The sequence below is a fragment of the Pan paniscus genome, chromosome 4, assembly GCF_029289425.2.
Source record: "Pan paniscus chromosome 4, NHGRI_mPanPan1-v2.0_pri, whole genome shotgun sequence".
Lineage (NCBI taxonomy): Eukaryota > Metazoa > Chordata > Mammalia > Primates > Hominidae > Pan > Pan paniscus.
Window position 1 is genome coordinate 78,526,247 of NC_073253.2, and position 19,355 is coordinate 78,545,601.

The 19,355-nt window shown below is 46.8% G+C and overlaps 1 protein-coding gene across 5 annotated transcripts in view; it reads right to left on the minus strand.

Annotated features, from left to right (window-relative positions):
- The window catches only part of PDZD2 (PDZ domain containing 2), a 474,419-nt gene that overhangs the window by 326,706 nt on the left and 128,358 nt on the right, over positions 1-19,355 (minus strand). The window contains exon 2 of one of the 5 annotated variants that reach the window (XM_055112465.2): positions 14,445-14,595. The exons of the other annotated variants lie outside the window; for them this stretch is intronic. The gene's annotated coding sequence lies outside the window, so the exon portion shown is untranslated. The remainder of the gene's footprint in view (positions 1-14,444; positions 14,596-19,355) is intronic. 5 annotated transcript variants of the gene reach the window in all.

The window sequence follows — 19,355 nt, forward strand, 5'->3', positions numbered from 1 at the left end:
CATTTACAAGGCAATGTGCATATTTGTACAATGGCAGTTCAATGCTTTGAAACAGTTGCTATCTACTGAATAGGTAATTGACTGAGAACAGTCAGGGCTTCTGTGTTAGCAGCAAGAGAGCCATGAGGTCACTGTGACTGCCCATTACCTTCTGATCATCCTGTCCATGTGGTATGGATCAGGCAGCCATGATACTACCAACCCACTCATTCACAACCCAGTAGATCACATCATCCACATATAACATTATCACATATTCTTTAATTACACCAGAGTGATTTTTTTTTTTAAAACAGGATAGATATTTTACAAATCCTTTCATACCAAGTGTGCTGTTAGATGCTTCTGGTGTTTAGACTTTTGAGTACATAATCTATTTACCGTATTTAAATTCTTAGCATGTAACTACTCAGGATCTGATCTCATCATTAATTAACAATGATTCAAATATTTATAAGAGCCAGTAATACACTCTGCCACTAGCTAGCTGTAAGGCCCCAGGCAAGTCATGTAAAATCTTTGAGCCTCAGTTTCCTTACCTGCCAAATGAGGTGGTTTTACTAAGTTTCTTTCCAGCTCCGGCATTCCCCCTACACCCCCCCAAATCTTGGAGCTAAGTTAGCGAGGCAGGGATGAAGTAGCTGGCCTCATTAGGAAGCATATACACAACCATGGAAGTTTTGAACTGCAGAGGAGATAGGCCAAATTGCTTTATCAGACTTTGAGTATCTGCCAAGACAAAGGAGGAGGGGAGCCCCAGGGGTGGTTTTATATTTATGTGCTTATAACCCTATCCCAGCTTTTCCAGAATACAAGTAGAAATATATCCTACTGAATGAAAGCTCTTTGGAACAGCAATAGAACCAAGGTTTCAAGAAGTGGGGAAGAACTTGCCTGGGGGGTGGGGTACAATAGGAAATCTGGGGTTTCCACTGAGGCCCCACAGCCTCTTTAATTTGGCAAGAGCCTAAACTGTGCGGAGACTGACGTCCACCCTCTCCCTTCCCTGGACTGCTCGCCTGCTTGCTTGCAGGAGCTAGGGCTGGAGTGCCTGATGCAGAGAATGAATTCTCAGAGGAAACCAAAAGATCACGGAGCACAAAGGTTCAACCTTGTGTCAACTGAGAAGCTCCCCCATTTCCCAGGCCTTGCTGTGGGAAAGGCCTCAGACAATGAGAAGGAAAGTCAAAGTCCATGGGAGTGAGAGGAACAAGAATCCTCAGCTGACCTCTTTCAGTCAGGAACTCAGAATTCAGAAGGAAAGATTTCGGAGGAGGTAGGCGAATATACTAACCCCGAGTCCCTCCATGACCCCTTTGCTATTCATGTGCCATCATGGCCCTTAATAGGGTGGGAGAGAAGTGATGTGGAGCGACTGTAAGAAGACGTGAGATAGCATAAATGGAGAGGAACTAGGCCGAAAACCACCGAACCTTGGGGCGAGGTCTGGGGAAATCATGAGGTTGGATCCACCGTCACTCTAGATCCTGCTGTGGTAGGGGCATGTGCACAGTTAAAAGACAGGGCTGGGCAGGGTGCAGTAGCTCATGCCTGTAATCCTAGCACTTTGGGAGCCTGAGGCAGGAGGATCACTTGAGCCCAGGAATTCAAGAGCAGCCGGGACAACATGGCGAGACCCTGTGTCTACAAAAGACTGAAAAATTAGCTGGGTCTGGTGCTGCACACCTGTGGTTCCGGCTACCCGGGAGGCTGACATGGGAGGATCTCTTGAGCCCAGCAGTTTAAGGCTGCAGTGAGCTATGCTCATACCACCGCACTCCAGCCTGGGTGACAGAGTGAGACCCTGTCTCAATATATTTATATATGTATGTATATATATATAATATATATGACATATATATGGGAAATATATATATGACATATATATATATGGGCTGGGAAAGGTCACTGCCAGGGAGGTGCCACAAGGTGACCCTGATCTTGGTGAACTTCCTACCATCCATGTCTTCAGGTTCTAAGGCTCGGAAACATGAATTCTGTCAGCACATTGCAAGGGCATCTATTTCTCATGTGTAAACATACAGTTACCAGCAAGAAAGCTCATTCATTCATTTTCAATTGGAAAGACAATTACTAAATGGGCAGGACGTTTGCATCCACATAATCAATGCATGCTTACCCTGAAGGCAGGATGCTGCAAAGGCAAACTTGGACTAAGGAGACCCAGGTGAGTACAGGAAGGGCTCTAGCTCAGGTTGCTTCAGGCACTCCCTCTCCCACACTGTAGTTGAGGCTTTGCAAAGGAAATAGTCTACTTAGCCAAGACTCCCCACTACTAGAAAACATTAGAAAAGTCATGACTACCTTTTTTTTTTTGAGACGGCATCTCGCTGTGTCGCCCAAGCTGGAGTGCAGTGGTGCGATCTCGGCTCACTGCAACCTCCACCTCCCGGGTTCAAGCGATTCTTCTGCCTCAGCCTCCCCAGTAGCTGGGATTACAGGCATGTGCCACCACGCCTGGCTAATTTTTGTATTTTTAGTAGAGACAGGGTTTCACCATATTGGCCAGGCTGGTCTTGAACTCCTGACCTCGTGATCCACCTGCCTTGGTCTCCCAAAGTGCTGGGATTACAGGCGTGAGCCACCACGCCTAGCCTCAGGCATCACTAACTTCTTACTCTTAGAGTTTTTGTCCCTGTTTTGCACTGACCACCCCCCTTCTATTCATACCCACTTTCTCCAAAGTGCCCATTATGACATCAATAAGTAATGATTTCTGTTCTCTGAATTACAAGCACAATCCCATTTCAGTCCATCCTCCACAAGATCACTGTGATTTGATGTTTGTTTTCTACATGCATTCAAGGACAATGTCTTACCTTGGAAACTTGGAGACTGGCTATCCAACCCTGTATGTTGTATTTACTAGTTTAATTCTCAAAATAAAAACTTGACTTCCTTATGTCTAAGTTCGGCGCTGCGAAGAAGGGATCTCACTATTGCCCCAGGTCCCGAGGACACCTCTGGATTTAGTGTAACTACAGGAGCTAGCAAAGTGGCCATCTGGGGCACTCACAGGCAGTTTTGATGTGCTCAGAATGGTGTCTGTGAATGCCTGCAGGAGGTGAGGACGGGAGGGACAGAACTAAAGTCACAAGCAAAGCCGGGATTTCATGTTCTTTTTTCCACTCTTGACCTGGAGCCCTACTGAGGAGCCTTATGCTCTGAATTTCCAGACAGCTCCTGCATTTTCCAGAGTCCTGAGGCCCTGTGGCAGCGTCCCAGTGCCACAGATGAGGGAACAGATTGAGAGGGGACCGGAGACTCAGTGACAGTCAGAGCACTATGTGTCCATGACGTCACTCGGCAAAAACTCCCTGCAGATTGGAAGGCAGGTTCTCATCCATTAAGCAAAGGCTTTCTCCAGGAAATTGGAAGCGGGAAAAAAATAAAACTTCTTTGTATTAGAGACAACATAGGCACAAGGGCACATCTCCACAGGGGAAATGTAGACGGTTGGGTACATTTAGGACAGGAGTCTAGTGTTTCCATTGCTGAGGCCTCAGAGGGAGGTGCTATAGGAAATAGACACTCTCAGGCACGCTGCCGATCTGGGGAATTACCAAGATTAGCAAAATGGCCATTACCTGCCACCCACCAGGTTCCACTGAAGCATTTCCAACATACTTTAAGCACCCTGGTTGGACGACTCCAAGTTCAGTATCAATCTCTTTGTGATGCTGAGCACGCAGACTGTGCCAAGTGAGACACTAAAGAAACTATGTGAAAATAACCGAAGACTTGTTCTCAACTTGAAATCTCAAGTCTTCTCGCCTGAGGAGGTGATTAAAAACTTGGCCTCCTTCCCCGATGCGCATGCTCTAGCCCCCTGCCTGGCAAGCTCAGGTGCTCTCCTGCCCAGTCCTGTCCTCATCCTTCCCTCCCGTGTTCTCCAAGGCTCTCTCCATGACACCTTCCACCCAAGTCCTTTCCCACGAGTCTCAAGACCAGAAAAAAAAAATGGAAAGAAAGACGCGTGCATGCTTCTGGTGTTCCCAAGTTCCACAAGATAAACACTGGTTAAGCCAGTGAGGAATGACTCCTCAGGCAGGAATCATTCATTCATCCAGCAAATATTTATTGAGTGCAATAAATCAAGTTTAAACCAACTTTATCTAAAATAAAGTTTAAACCAACTTCATCTAAAATAAAGTTTAAATCAACTTTAAATAAAAGTCCTCACCTTTGGGAACTTAAAATTTAAAGTGGTGGCCAGGCACAGTGGCTCACGCCTGTAATCCCAGCACTTTGTGGGGCTGAGGCAGGCTGATCACTTGAGGTCAGGAGTTCAAAAGCAGCCTGGCCAACATGGTGAAACCCCGTCTCTACTAAAAATACAAAAATTACCCGGGTGTGGTGGCGGGCACCTGTAATCACAGCTACTCGGGAGGCTGAGGCAGGAGAGTTGCTTGAACCTGGGAGGCAGAGATTGTGGTAAGCCAAGATCGTGCCACTTCACTCCAGCCTGGGCGATAGCGCAACACTCTTTCTCAAAAAAAAAAAAAAAAAAAAAAAATCTAAAGTGGTCTTTCCAAGCCAGCCTGAACCCCAGAATCATCTGGGCTTCTTAAAGATAGGCTAGATCCAGATCCAATCCTTAGAGATTCTGATTCCCAAGAACTGGGGGTGGTGGTAGCGAGCAGATACCTGTACTTGTAATGAGTGTTTTGGGTAACTGGTATAACATGGTCCTGGAAACTGTTGATCAATTAGAACAAGAGGTGCCAACTCCTGCATGACTGAGACTGGGACCACAGGAAGAAAGTTAATTTTAACATCCTAATGTCTCCGGAGACTCCTCATTTCCCACCCATGTAGGGTTGTAAGATTCAGCAAATAAGAATGTATAGCTCCCAGTTAAAAATGAATTTCTGAAAACAACAAATAATGTTTTAATATAAGTATGCTCCAAATATTGTAGTATATCTTAATGTAGGCATGTCCCATGTAATAGTTGGGACATATTTGTACTAAAATATTATTCATTGTTTATCTGAAATTCAAATTTAACTGAGTGTCTGGTATTTTATGTGGCAACCCTACTCTACCCCACCCCAAAATGAAGCTGTCAGAGTCTGTGACCTGCATGCCTGTCTGCCTTTGTGACATATGGAATCCCAGCCGGCACCCCTACCCTGCCTCAACAGGCCTTTCACTTCTTCCTGAATGCAGATAGCACCCATGGGCCACGGCCACCCACACTGTGCCAGCATAGAGTGAATGAGTCAGACCTGGGATCACAGCTCATCACCTGACTTGGAGGAACTTCTCTTCCTGGCCCCCTGTTATCGCAGGCTCTGGTCTCATATGCCCAAATCTGCTCCTCACAGCCCAGCTGCCTTCCCTAAATGCCTCTATTCGCCCAAACCCTGTAAACAGTAGTCCCCTCTGGCCAGCTGACCTCCTGAAATAGGCACTGACAAAATGAGACGTCTGTCTCACATTATACAACTGTGTTATAAGGATGAAAGAAGATCAGGAACAGAAAGAAAAGATCAGAAATAGAAAAATGTTTGAAGTAATTACAAGAAGTAATCCACCAGTGATTTTCAAATCATGATCCTAGGACTACGTACAGCATTTAAACACAGCTGCTCTGATTCTATTAGTTTCATTTGCTTATGCTTCTGGGTAAGATTTTATTTGAATGAATTTAAGCAGCTAACACACTGAAGTATAGAGTTGGCGACCAGTTCTAAGAGATGCTCACAATGGCCTGTGGAGAACACTGTGCACTGTATACCCACCACTTCCTCCCTTTTTACCCCCTAACAGAAGCCTGGGTTTTTGTTTGTTGTTGTTGTTGCTTTTTTGAGACGGAGTCTGGCTCTGTCGCCCAGGCTGGAGTGCAGTGGCACAATCTCAGCTCACTGCAACCTCCAACTCCTGGGTTCAAGCGATTCTCCTGCCTCAGCCTCATGAGTAGCTGGGATTACAGACGTGCACCACCACACCCAGCTAATTTTTGTATTTTTAGTAGAGACAGGGTTTTACCACGTTGGCCAGGCTGGCCTTGAACTCCTGACCTCAAGTGATCTGCCCATCTCAGTCTCCCAAAGTGCTGGGATTACAGGTGTGAGCCACTGGGCTCAGCCTGAATCCCAGTTTTTGTGTAAGGATTCAACCATCCTCTTCCACCCATCAGGGGCCTCAGCTTTAAAGAAGGGCCTAACTGATCAGTGGTGTAAGTGACATCCTCCCCTTGCAGCAGGGTTTCAGGAATGAGCAGGTGACCCAACACTGGGAAATGAGACATGAGGTGACGCCTTCTAGAATCTTCTGGAGAATGTTGCCTTGCTCCTAAGACAAAGTGCTGAGATGTGATAGTCTCTCTTCTTCCTCTGGATGTTATCAGCTCTCAGTGACACGCCTGGAACTGCTGCTGCTACCCTGCTCCAGCCTAAATGAAGCTTAATCCTGGGGATCACAGAGTGAGAGGGAAAATGAGATCGGGACCCTGAGGACACCGCGGAACCACTGAATATCCTTCCTGCTGAAGCCGGTTTGGGGTGGGTTTTTGTAACCAGCCTCTTGAAAACATCCTGTTATATGTGTGCTTCTGTGCTTGGAGCTGTATATTAAAAGGAAATGTCTAAGACAGACATGCAAATGTAAACTTCTGAGATTCGCAGCAATAAAAGTGGATCTACCTGTCTTTATTTCTATCCCAGAGGGCAGAAATGTGCTCATCATTATTTCTCTATAGACACTGGCTTTCGCTTTTCTTTGACTTTGAATAAAAATGCTCTACTTTAATGTTTGTTGATGAAATATCAAAAATAAACTTACTCCTCCTTCTGGCAAAACCTCCATATTTAAACATTCTCCGAACCACAAGAAAAAGCACAAGGTGTTTGAACTGCCTTGTGAACTTAACTTTGGAACACAAGCAAAGGCAGAGGCTGAAGCCCCCCCGGCATCCTTAAGGCGCAGAATCCCACAGCCCATGGATAGATTCCTGTGCCGACTCCACCCCCCACCCCACTCTCACGTGCTTGACTTTTCCTGCCGCGTTCCCCTCCAGTGACTATTGAGCTCGTCCCCAGGCTCCAAGGGTAGAACTCCCACTCTGCAAACTTTCTACCAATGCTGCTTCTCCCATTCATGCAGTTCCATAAACCCATTAAGTCAACTCTTCAGAAGAGGTCTGGAGGCTTGACTCTGGACTATTGACTCTGGAAAAGTGAGCTTGCTTCTCAGGGCTTCTAAGGGGTACAGTAAAGCCACCAGAAACTGGCGACATCTTCAATCCTCTAGCGAAGACACAACTAAAGCAGTGAATGGCTCCAGTTCAGGAGTGCTTATTCCAGCACAGCAAGACAGAAACAGCCAAAATGGGCAAGAAAATATAATACAGATTAATCATGGACACTAATAAAAACGAACACGTGAAGCTGCCAAGGAGATGAGAACAGGCATACCAAACTGAGGCCAATTAATTCCCTAAATATTTACTGAGTGCCCACTACCCTGTGCCAGGCATTACCACAAATTGCTAAAAATACAAACTGAACAGGTTCTGTTTTTGGCTTCAAGAGATTCCCAATTTTTGGCCGGGCGCGGTGGCTCACGCCTGTAATCCCAGCACTTTGGGAGGCCGAGGCGGGCGGATCACGAAGTCAGGAGATCGGGACCATCCTGGCTAACACGGTGAAACCCCGTCTCTACTAAAAATACAAAAAGTTAGCCGGGCGTGGTGGCGGGCGCCTGTAATCCCAGCTACTCGGGAGGCTGAGGCAGGAGAATGGCGTGAACCCGGGAGGTGGAGCTTGCAGGGAGCCGAGATTGCGCCACTGCACTCCAGCCTGGGCGACCAGCAAGACTCCATCTCAAAAAAAAAAAAAAAAAAAAAAAAAAGAGATTCACAATTTTCCTAGGGACAGCTACATAAATAACGTTAAAGGATGGCAGAATTCACTAGGTGGAATTGAGGGTGATAGAAGTCATTTACACAAGCCCAGTCCTGTGGAATCCTGAAGGTAAACATGCAGGTGGTATGTTGATGCAACAGGCAAGGAGGGCTGGCGTGGAGGGTGTGCGCAGTGCAGGGTGTGTGCAGTGGTGGGGCTGGGAGTTAGTGTACAGGTGTAGTTTGGGGCAGAGTGCACATGGAGTTTGACTTCTGTCATATAGGTAATGGGTTTTGGTTATTGGTGGTTTAATTTTTTTTTAAGCAAGAGAGAGATATAACCAGATTTGTGGTTTCATTTTAGAAAAGTATATGAGAAAATGTTTGCCATAATATGTGAGGAGAAAGTAGGTTACAAAGTAGTTTTGATTGTTTTCATTTTTAAAAATGAAATTGATATGCAAAGTCTTTGAAGGATATTCACTAAAATGACTGTTTTCATCTCAGGAAAGGAAATCTATGAGTGATTTTTCACCTTTAAATATCTAGATCTTCTAAATGCTTATGAACATTTATTACTTTACTGATTTAAAAACACCATGTGGCTGGGTGCGGTGGCTCACACCTGTAATCCCAGTGTGTCCGGAATTGGTGGGTTCTTGGTCTCACTGACTTCAACAATGAAGCCGCGGACCCTCATGGTGAGTGTTACAGTTCTTAAAGATGGTATGTCCGGAATTTGTTCCTTCTGACGTTCGGACGTGTTCGGAGTTTCTTCCTGCTGGTGGGTTCGTGGTCTCGCTGGCTTCAGGAGTGAAGCTGCAGACCTTCATGGTGAGTGTTACAGCTCTTAAGGCGGCACATCTGGAGTTGTCCGTTCCTCCCGTCCAGAGTTGTTCATTCCTCCCAGTGGGTTCCTGGTCTCGCTGGCCTCAGGAGTGAAGCTGCAGACCTTCGCGGTGAGTGTTACAGCTCATAAAGGCAGTGCAGACCCAAAGAGTGAGCAGCAGCAAGATTTATTACAAAGAGCGAAAGAACAAAGCTTCCACAGTGTGGAAGACCACCCGAGCCTGCTGCCACTGCTGGCTGGGACAGCCTACTTTTATTCCCTTACCTGGCCCCACCCACGTCCTGCTGAATGGTCCATTTTACAGAGAGCTGATTGGTCCGTTTTGACAGGGTGCTCATTGGTGTGTTTACAATCCCTGAGCTAGACACAGAGTGCTGATTGGTGTATTTACAATCCTCCAGCTAGACGTAAAAGTTCTCCAAGTCCCCACTAGATTAGCTAGACACAGAGCACTGATTGGTGCATTTACAAACCTTTAGCTAGACACAGAATGCTGATTGGTGCGTTTACAATCCCTGAGCTAGACACAAGAGTGCTCACTGGTGCATTTATAATCCTACAGCTAGACATAAAAGTTCTCCAAGTCCCCACCAGATTAGCTAGACACAGAGCACTGATTGGTGCGTTTATAAACCTTTAGCTAGACACAGAGTGTTGATTGGTGAATTTACAATCCTTTAGCTAGACATAAAAGTTCTCCAAGTCCCCACCAGATTAGCTAGATACAGAGTGCTGATTGGTGCATCCACAAACCCCAAGCTAGACACAGAGTGTTGATTGGTGCATTTACAATCCTTTCGCTAGACATAAATGTTATCCAAGTCCCCACCAGATTAGCTAGGTACAGAGTGCTGATTGGTGCATTTACAAACCTTGAGCTAGACACAGAGCACTGACTGGTGCATTTACAATCCTTTAGCTAGATACAAAAGTTCTCCAAGTCCCCACCAGATTAGCTAGATACAGAGTGCTGATTGGTGCATCCACAAACCCCGAGCTAGACACAGAGTGCTGATTGGTGCATATACAATCCTCTGGCTAGGCATAAAAGTTCTCCAAGTCCCCACCTGACTCAGGAGCCCAGCTGGCTTCATCTAGTGGATCCCGCGTGGGGGCCATACGGGCAGAGCTGCCCGCCAGTCCCATGCCACGCACCTGCATCCCTCAGCCCTTGGATGGTCGATGGGCCCAGGCACCACGGAGCAGGGGGCGGCGCCCATCGGGGAGGCTCCGGCCATGTGGGAGCCCATGGGGTGGGGTGGGGTGGGGCGAGGGGAGGGGGGCTCAGGCATGGCAGGCTGCAGCCCTGCCCCGCAGGGAGGCGGCTGAGGCCTGGCAAGAATTCAAGCACAGTGCGGGTGGGCCGGCAGTGCTGGGGGACCTGGCACCCCCTCTGCAGCTACTGGCCTGGGTGCTAAGCCCCTCACTGCCCGGGGCCAGTGGCACCTGCCAGCCACTCCAAGTGCGGGCCTGCCGAGCCCGTGCCCACCCGGAACTCACGCTGCCCTGCGAGCGCCAGTGCACAGCCCCAGTTCCCGGCCGCACCTCTCCCTCCACACCTCCCAGCAAGCAGAGGGAGCCGGCTCCAGGCTCGGCCAGCCCAGAGAGGGGCTCCCACAGTGCAGCGGTGGGCTGAAGGGCTCCTCAAGTGTGGCCAGAGTGCACGCCTGAGGCCGAGGAGGTGCTGAGAGTGAGTGAGGGCCGCCAGCACGTTGTCACCTCTCACTAGCACTTTGGGAGGCCAAGGCAGGCAGATCACCTGAGACCAGGGATTCAAGACCAGCCTGGCCAACATGGTGAAACCCTGTCTCTACCAAGAATACAAAAAAAAAAAATTAACCAAGCAGGGTAGGGTGGAGTGCACCTGCAGTCCCAGCTACTCGGGAAGCTGAGGCAGGAGAATAGCTTGAACCTAGGAGGTGGAGGTTACAGTGAGCCAAGACTGCACTACTGCACTCCAGCCTGGGCGACAGAGCAAGACTCCGTCTCAAAATAAATAAATAAATAAATAAATAAATAAAATAAAAAAAAATAAGGCCAGGCGTGGTGGTTCATGCCTGTAATCTCAGCACTTTGGGAGGACGAAGCAGGCAGATCATGACATCAGGAGTTGGAGACCAGCCTGGCCAACATAAGTAGCCTGTCTCTACTAAAAATAAATAAATAAATAAATAAATAAAATAAAAACGCAATGTATGGGGAGTAGGGTAGGGACCCGAAAGGATGTCTGTGCACTGAGTGAGACCACAGGGCAGGGAGGCAGTTGGAGGACTGTTCCTCATAGCTCAGATGGGATCCAGTGACTGCCTGGATAGGGGAGTGGCAATGGGATGGTGGGGGAAGGGGCTGGCATCTTGGACAGTTTCAGAGGCACAGTTAACTAGTCTTGGTGACCACTTGGAATGAGGTTAGTGGGGAAGGGGATAGAGAAGAGGAGGAGTCCAAGATGACCTAGGGAACTGGAGAGACCTAGGGGCTCTGCCAGTGAAGGCCCCTTATTCACACAGGCCTTGTCCTTTGCCTCTTACACTCCAGGAATCTGAGCTTGGCACTCTTGTCAGGACTCCAAACCAGACTTCTTGCCTTTCTGTTCCATTGGCTAGCTTCAGACCTAGTGGGAATGGCCAAGGCTTTCCTTCTTACTGTGACAGTGGACTGCCCCTCCCCCATGTCCACCTAACGCATGCTGGCCACACTCATGAAGCCTTAGTCCAAAACTCCCCATCTAAATCCACAGGGCCCAGGAGAGCCAGGTTTGTTACCGGAAGTTCACAAAGCTCAGCCTCTTTTAAAGCAATTAAAAGCCCAGTGTGGGAGACCTTTGGCACCAAGTTTTTCCACCTACTAGGCTCTCAGCACAGATCTAACAGTCCACCAGCGTTGGAAGGCCAACGCGTTACCCTGGAGCCAAGTGGGAGATGACTACACACACACACACACACACACACACACACACACACACACACGCTCTGTGAGTGCAGCTCTCCACTCCCTCTTCCCCTTCCAATTTCCCAAAGCTCCCATTCAACAAGGAAAACATGGATCTGATTATGAGGTTTGACTTGGGCCAAACAGTTGCAGCCCTACTTTCATCAGGCAGACTGGAGTAGGGACCAATTTCCATCAGAAAGGCCAAGGGAAATGAGTGACAAGTATAGAACTGAGCTGGCTGGGCCAAGGAGAAGGAGCTGCAAAGGAGAAAATTGTCTCTATTACGTCAAATCCGTCCTCAGATAATGAACTACCAAGCCACCACATGCTTTTGCAGCATCACATTAATCTTTTTTTTTTTTTTCAATTACATCTCTATTCCAGCCACCTAATAAAAAGTGTGGATCCACTCCCCACTCAGACAAGGATCTATGGAACATGAGAAACAGGCAAATTCTAACTAGAGGACACTATTTACAATCGGCTCCAGATTCCCAAAGGAAAACAATTTTGACTCAAATAAGTAATTTGAGAAAGACAACTTTTGAAAAGTTTAGGCATGAAGACGTTTGTACTATAGCGTGAGGAAGAAAGGCTAATTAGAAAACAAAATGTAGTTGGCAGCCTGCTGGAGTTGGCTCTCGATGTTTCCCAAGAGCTGATTGTTAAAATTTCAGGAAGTTTGCAAGCTGGTTGACATCATGTTGATACTTTGAAACCAGCCATGGTGGGAGTGTTTACACCACAGAAATTGGCAAATGCTACAAATCAGGATGGCCCCTCCCTGCCAGCCATTTGTTAAACATTTAACAGCACACTAAGGAGTATGATCCCTTTCCATTTTTAAAGTTCTATTTATATACACATTGGTGTATGTGTAAAAAGTCAGGAAGTAAAATAGCTAAAACATTAAAACACTAACTGTTTTCATTCTGGGTGGTGAGACTAACAAGCAGTTTTTTGGTTTTTGTTTTTTTTTTTGAGACGGAGTTTTGCTCTTGTTTCACAGGCTGGAGTGCAAAGGTGGTGTGATCTTGGCTCACTGCAACCTCTGCCTCCCAGGTTCAAGCGATTCTCCTACCTCAGCCTCCCAAATAGCTGGGATTACAGGCGTGCACCACCACACCCGGCTACTTTTTTTGTATTTTTAGTCGAGATAGAGTTTCACCATGTTGGTCAGGCTGGTCTCGAACTCCTGACCTCACGTGATCTGTCTGCCTCAGTCTCCCAAAGTGCTGTGATTACAGGTATGAGCCACCACACCTAGCCACTAACAAGTAGTTTTTATCTTCTTTGACTTGTTTTCTTTTTTCTACAGTGAACCTGTATTCTCTGCACAATGATCAACTTTTTGGCAAAGGGGGTGGTTTCTTTCCCTTCTGAGCTCTGATTCACACCTTTCCTCATCTTTCATCTACTCCTGCCCTGGCCTCTCAGGTTTTTACCCTCTGTGTAGGGTGGTACTCAAATCTGAACTACCCATCTACCCCCAGGTGAAGTGGAACTCCGGGAAATAAGAACAGGTGAGCAGATGCCAGGCTCCAGGAAGACACAGCCCCAGCTCAGCCCACACCGGGCTTAGGGCTGGGGTGAGCTGGCTTCTGGACCTCTGCTCTGGGCATAAAGCTGTTATTGGTGATTTAACAAAGGAGGGATGAACAGCTGGGGAGAACAGGAGTCACTGCCCAGGTCACCCTGGGACTCTGTGGCTGGAACACCATTCCTCTAGGTGTCGACATCGGTTTTCACCAGCTGCATGCTAGCTATTCCTGATATCTGTAAAGCGGGTAGATCACTCTCAACACTCTTCCATCTATGATCTCACTGTATCCTTGCCATGATTGGGTGCTCTCCCAATTTAACAAATATGTAGACACGGGCCCAGAGAGCCCAAGTGACTTGTCTAAAGTCACACAGCCAGGAGCTGAGCTGGGACAATAATCCAGGTATTAATACTGAATTTCAGGCTTTTTTTCCACTAGACTATCTCCCTCTCTCTGTTTCTCTCTCTTTCTAGGTAGATAAATCAATATATCTAAATAAATATTTTTTGAGACAGAGTCTTGCTCTGTCACCTAAGCTGCAGCGCTGTGGCATGGCCTTGGTTCACTGTAACCTCTGCCTCTTGGATTCAAGCGATTCTCCTGCCTCAGCCTCCAAGTAGCTGGGACTATAGACATGCGCCACCATGCTTCACTAATTTTTTTTTTTTTTGTATTTTTAGTAGAGACAGGGTTTTGCCATGTTGGCCAGGCTGGTCTCGGGCTCCTGACCTCTAGTGTTCCGCCGGCCTTGGCCTCCCAAAGGGCTGGGATTACAGGCATGAGCCACCGCATCTGCCTTTCACTAGACTATATTGAATACATCATAAGACCCCAAATTTCTTGCTGAATAGTTAGAATGAAACTCGAGCTCCCATTGTCTCATGATTAAATAAGTCTAGGAGCTTTTTTGAGTAAAGGAAAGGGGCTACTAGCCCCAAGTTGACTTGGTTTTGGAACCAGTTTATGGTCTCTGCAGGAAAGTAAATAAAACTCCATCTTGTTTTTTCCTACTTCCTACATGCTCCCTGTACCAACGACTTTTGACTGTCGGGTGAATGTTGGTGTTACAGACATGTTGCTTCTCAATGGCTTTCACTTCCTAATCCCATAGACTGTGACTCTCAAGAACTACATGTTGCCTCCAAAGTCCTCTGTCTCACATGAACATGAGAAAGCCGGGACAGGAGGGGCTTTCTGACACTCCATGGAACCTTCTCAAGCAGACAGTGAGCAACATGTGTGTCCATACCATATAGTCCAGCTTCAATCAATGGTCTCCTTGCTCCAGTTACTCAGTTGGCCTGCAGAAACTTCTGGTTGGTCTGTGATTGATGGAAAGGCCTGATTCTGTGCAGATGTAATTCTTCTAAAAACAGGAGGTGCCCTCCAGGCACAAATGTCTAGGAAACCATGAAAATAAAAAGGCAGCACTGATTCCAAAGTCTTGTTGACCAAATTTTTAAGATAGAAATTTAAAATTTATCCATTCTAGTATATTCTAATGTTGCATCTGGAAGGTCAAGGAACCACCTAGATCCGTAAGACAGGGGCCAAGTGGTTGGAGTTGAGGTGCCAGTTAGAAACAAATACTTGTTCCTTGGTGCCAAAAAGGAGAACTAGCACTCAAAGAATTTTCTCAGGAAGGCAATTTTACTTCCATAGAAGGGTGCAACTCGCGGATGGGGCAATGGCGAGAGCACACCTGAACAACGGAGGGGAAGGGGTTCTTATTCCTGATGCAGGTAGCCCCTACTGCTGTGTTGTTCTCCTGTTGGCTAGGGTTGGACCACACAGTCTAAGCTAATTCCTATTGGCTATTTTAAAGAGAGCAAGGGTATGACCCAGAGTGGCGGGGTGAGCAGTTTGGCAGGAAAGACGGTTATAGAACAGGTAACTAAAGGTGACTTAGGTCAGAGCAGGTGACCAGGATGAGTTAGGATGGAGCTGGTGACCCGGGAAACAGATGTGAACTACTGATTAAAACTGGTGGAAAAGGTTGTTTACTGAAACTACGAGGAAGTTAAACTTCAAAATGGAGGACAAAGAACTGAACATTCTGACATACTGATTCTTTGAAGAGAAATTTAGAACTCACTATATCCATCATGCCCAATCCTGCTCCTCTCCCCACCCCCACACCAACCAGATGGGGCATCTCCACCTTCATTGATTTACACATTGTGATTCCATATCAAAAATCTTAGTTTAAGAAAGAGTTCCAGTGCCTAAAAAGTAGTATATTTGAAAATCTCTCATCTAATCTAATTATCTCATTTAATAGGTTAAAAAAATTGAGGCCTAAGAAGGGAAAAGTCACCCAGGCAGTGAGTGAAGGAGCCAGGCCTGCCCACTAACTACATCCAATCACTCTTGCGTCAACTGTCCTTTACTAACCACACCCAATCACTCTTGCATCAAACGTCCTTTAACTTGCCAGGCAGTTAACCTTGGCCTCATGCAATCTTCCTGTCCTTCTGGTCTGTCACACTGTTCTTGTTCTTGCTGATGAGTAAGTGATTGTTTTCAATTTGGGTCTGGGCTTCAGTACCTACACTGGCCTCCTTTTTGACTTAGGCCTCCTGTTCCTGGACCCTGGCCAATCCAACAGCAGACCTGCCAGACCTCATCTTAACTCCATACCCTCTGTCTCCCCCAACCACACAAATCTACACAGTGCACACACAATGCAAATCTACATAGATCTTGGTGGCCCTGAAAACTTCGAAAACACTCTCATCAGCCCAGGATGTAATAGACTTTAATAAACCCAGTGCCCCATGCATAGTAGGCACTGACTCAGTGTTACTAATGGTGCTGATGATAAGCTTAGGGATGACAGGTAGCTATGCACAAGATAAATACCAAAATATACTGCAACATCCACACAGACTGAGATCTCCCCTAGCTCTGAATAGTTACATGAATATTAAAATAGTCACAGACAGTCCCTATATCACTCCTGATTTCCTGTTTTGTCAAATAGAAAGTAGCAGAACTATATCTGTTGTCACAGAGGTTCCCAATTTATAAACAGCAAATACATTAGACTCAAAGCTCATCCTGGGGCAGTTTCATTAAATCATGCTTATTTGCACATCCAAAGGATTTTCCCTTCATAAATTGCATCACGGTAGTCTTTCCATAAACAGCAAGCTTCCCTAATGATTCAACCATACATGCTTCTTTAGCAAAAAAAGCACATACATTTTCAAGACTACAACTCCTGCAAAACCTGAGGGGCACTTAAATGAAAAATAGAAGGGAAAAAAAAAGTGAAAAGACAGAAGATAAGACCTAGAGCTGAGGCCATTCATGGCATCTTGGTTTTTTTTTTTTCTAAATTTGAGGCTCTAAGAGAGCTGGAGCCACAGCAGAGAAACTGCCCTGGTTTGGTGCTTTGCACATAAAGCATCCCTCTGAACCCCAGTGTGTAGAGCTCTCCCAGCCACTGGCTTCCATTTACATCAGGCTATTCTGGGGTGGCCATAGCTTGCTAGTAGCATCTCCTTCCAGGAATCTGGCCTGGACCAAGAAATCTCACAACCCTAAAGACCAACGGAATTAGAACATACTCTGGGTCCCCGGAGTATTGTAGTCCTGTTAATAATTCCTGACCCCACTGACAGCCAATGGCAGCCAATGAACTGGAAACTGGGGGTGACTCAGGGGTGACCTGGGATGGCAGCTACTCAGGATGAATTCTGCAACCTCAGACAAGCCCTCCAAATACTCTCTTCCAATCCAAAAGCCTGCCATTCAGCTGCAAATGAATTCTCTCTGAAGCACATATGGGGAATCCTATTCAATTGGTTCCGTCAGTTCCCGTTGTCTGGCAGTATCTCTGAGCCCAGCCCTGGGAGATTTTCTTTAAACCTGTGGGAGACCTGAGTGTGTGAGGATGGTGTCAGATCTCAAACCTCTGACACCATCGGTTTGGCTTAAGAAGCTGTGGTAGAACTAAATTATCTGACATTTTCTTCTTCATCCTCTTTTATTTTTCCTCCACAAACAGAACAAGCTCCAAATGTGACCTACTTTCCCTTTCTTTGTGATTATGCAGAACTCACAAAGCTTTTTCTTCAGCCTGACTAATATTTCCAGTGACATGCTTTTCATCTTTCGGAAAAGAAGAGTCTGCCTCAGGCTGCCAGAGAATCTAAGTGTTGGTGAGATGACCGAAGAGGACAGATGAGTTACAAAGACTTCACTTGGGGACTCATAAGACACTTTGACCTAGCACAAGAAAAAAACAAAACAAAACAATAACAAAATCCAGATTCCACCTCTTGAAAGTAATTAGCATTTAGTCTGAAAGTTTTCATCAACAAGAATACCATCAAGATGGTGTTGATGAGCTAAGTGACTCTGAAGTTCCTCACCACAACCCAAGTCCTGTAACTCTAGACTCTGTGGCCTCGGCCTGGAACCCTGCCACCCTCCAAAACCCACTCAGGCACTTCCAAATTCTGCATTTTGCATTAAAAATTAATTGACTTCTTCCAACTCTTCAGTGACTCAGAACACAACAGCGTTTCAAAGTATCAGGAGAAACAATTTAAAAATAAAAGCCAAGCACCTAGCTTAGGAGGAAACCTGGCTCTTTTAGTCAAAATTCAGCTGGTCTTGACTTTCCTCCACTATTTTTACCTTGGAGGCTGTGCATTTTTAAAACGTCTGATCTGCTGTCCTTTTCCCGACATTGAAATCCCAAATTACAATTCGTAATCGAGAAACATTTGCTTGGTGACTTTAGAAATGTCCCTGCTGGCCAGAAATTCTGGCACTAGGATTTTGAGCCAAAGCTTCTCTTTTATCCTCAGTGAGGTGAAACAGGTCCTGCTAAATGTTTACCAGACAAATTGTTCAAAACAGAAACAGACTTGCAACCTTGGGATCCAACTGCATTTGCTTCGATCCAGGTTTGTTCAGCTTCATGCCACCTTCGGCCTGTCTGGTCAGTACGGACCTACACACAAGCCACATGGCTTGAAGGGTCTGGAAAAATCACTGTGTCCCAGTGGGGCTCTCCGGCTGCATCTGCCCTCGGCAATGCAGGGATGTGGATCTCCAGCGTCCTGAGCATCGTCTCCCCTGCAAACCGAATTCCATCCCCACTGCTGTTAAGTAGTTCAGTTCATTCACTCATTCATTCTGGACGAATTTACTGACACCTGGGGGCAGCATGGGCAACATGCAGGTGATGGAAACAGACATTGTCCCCACCTTTAGGAAATTTGTGAGGGTGATGAGAAAGACAAGGATTCCCAGTATTACCACAGCGAAGTTGGAGCGCTATTGGTTCTCAGCCTCTGCCTGTCCCTGTTCCTACATGGGATCCCCTTACCCCTCCACCACTGTCCCTGCTCCAGTGCCGCTAGAAATCTCTGGTGCAATCATGACATGAGGCAGGGATCACTGAAGAGCTGCTCAGTGTCATACCCTTCGACCAGGCATGAGTTCAGCCTCATCACTGCTTAAGTCCTGATCTTGTGTCTCAGTTTTTTTTTTTTTTTTGAGACAGAGTCTCGCTCTGTTGCCCAGGCTGGAGTGCAGTGGCACAATATTGGCTCACTGCAACCTCCGCCTCCTGGGTTCAAGCAATTTTCTTGCTTCAGCCTCCCAAGTAGCTGGGACTACAGGCACGTGCCACCATGCCCAGCTAATTTTTTGTATTTTTAGTAGAGACGGGGTTTCACTATGTTGGGCAGGCTAGTCTCAAACTCCTGACCTTGTGATCCACCCACCTCAGGCTCCCAAAGTGCTGGGATTACAGACATGAGCCACTGAGCCTGGCCTTGTGTCTCGGTTCTAATCCCTGAAGCCTCATCTATCTCTAGTTCCCACTGCAGCATCCAGAATATCACCCTGTCCCTTGGGCTGATGGCTGGAGTGTGTTGCAAGCTGCCTGCTCGCCTGCCTTTCACGGAGTTCCCAGCCTTTGGAGACTCTGGTGCCAACTGTTTGCCTGAACCACAGTGTGCTGTTGCTAAACCTCTTTGACGTGAGACTTTGCCTACCCCACCTCAATGGAGAGACCTAACTCCAGGTCCCAGTTCTGTGTAGTTGGTGCCTCTCATCCTCTTGCCATTGGCTGGGCCAAGCCTCTAGATGTGGTGACAATCCTGGAAGGAAGAGCTGACCTCACAGGTGGAAAGCCTGG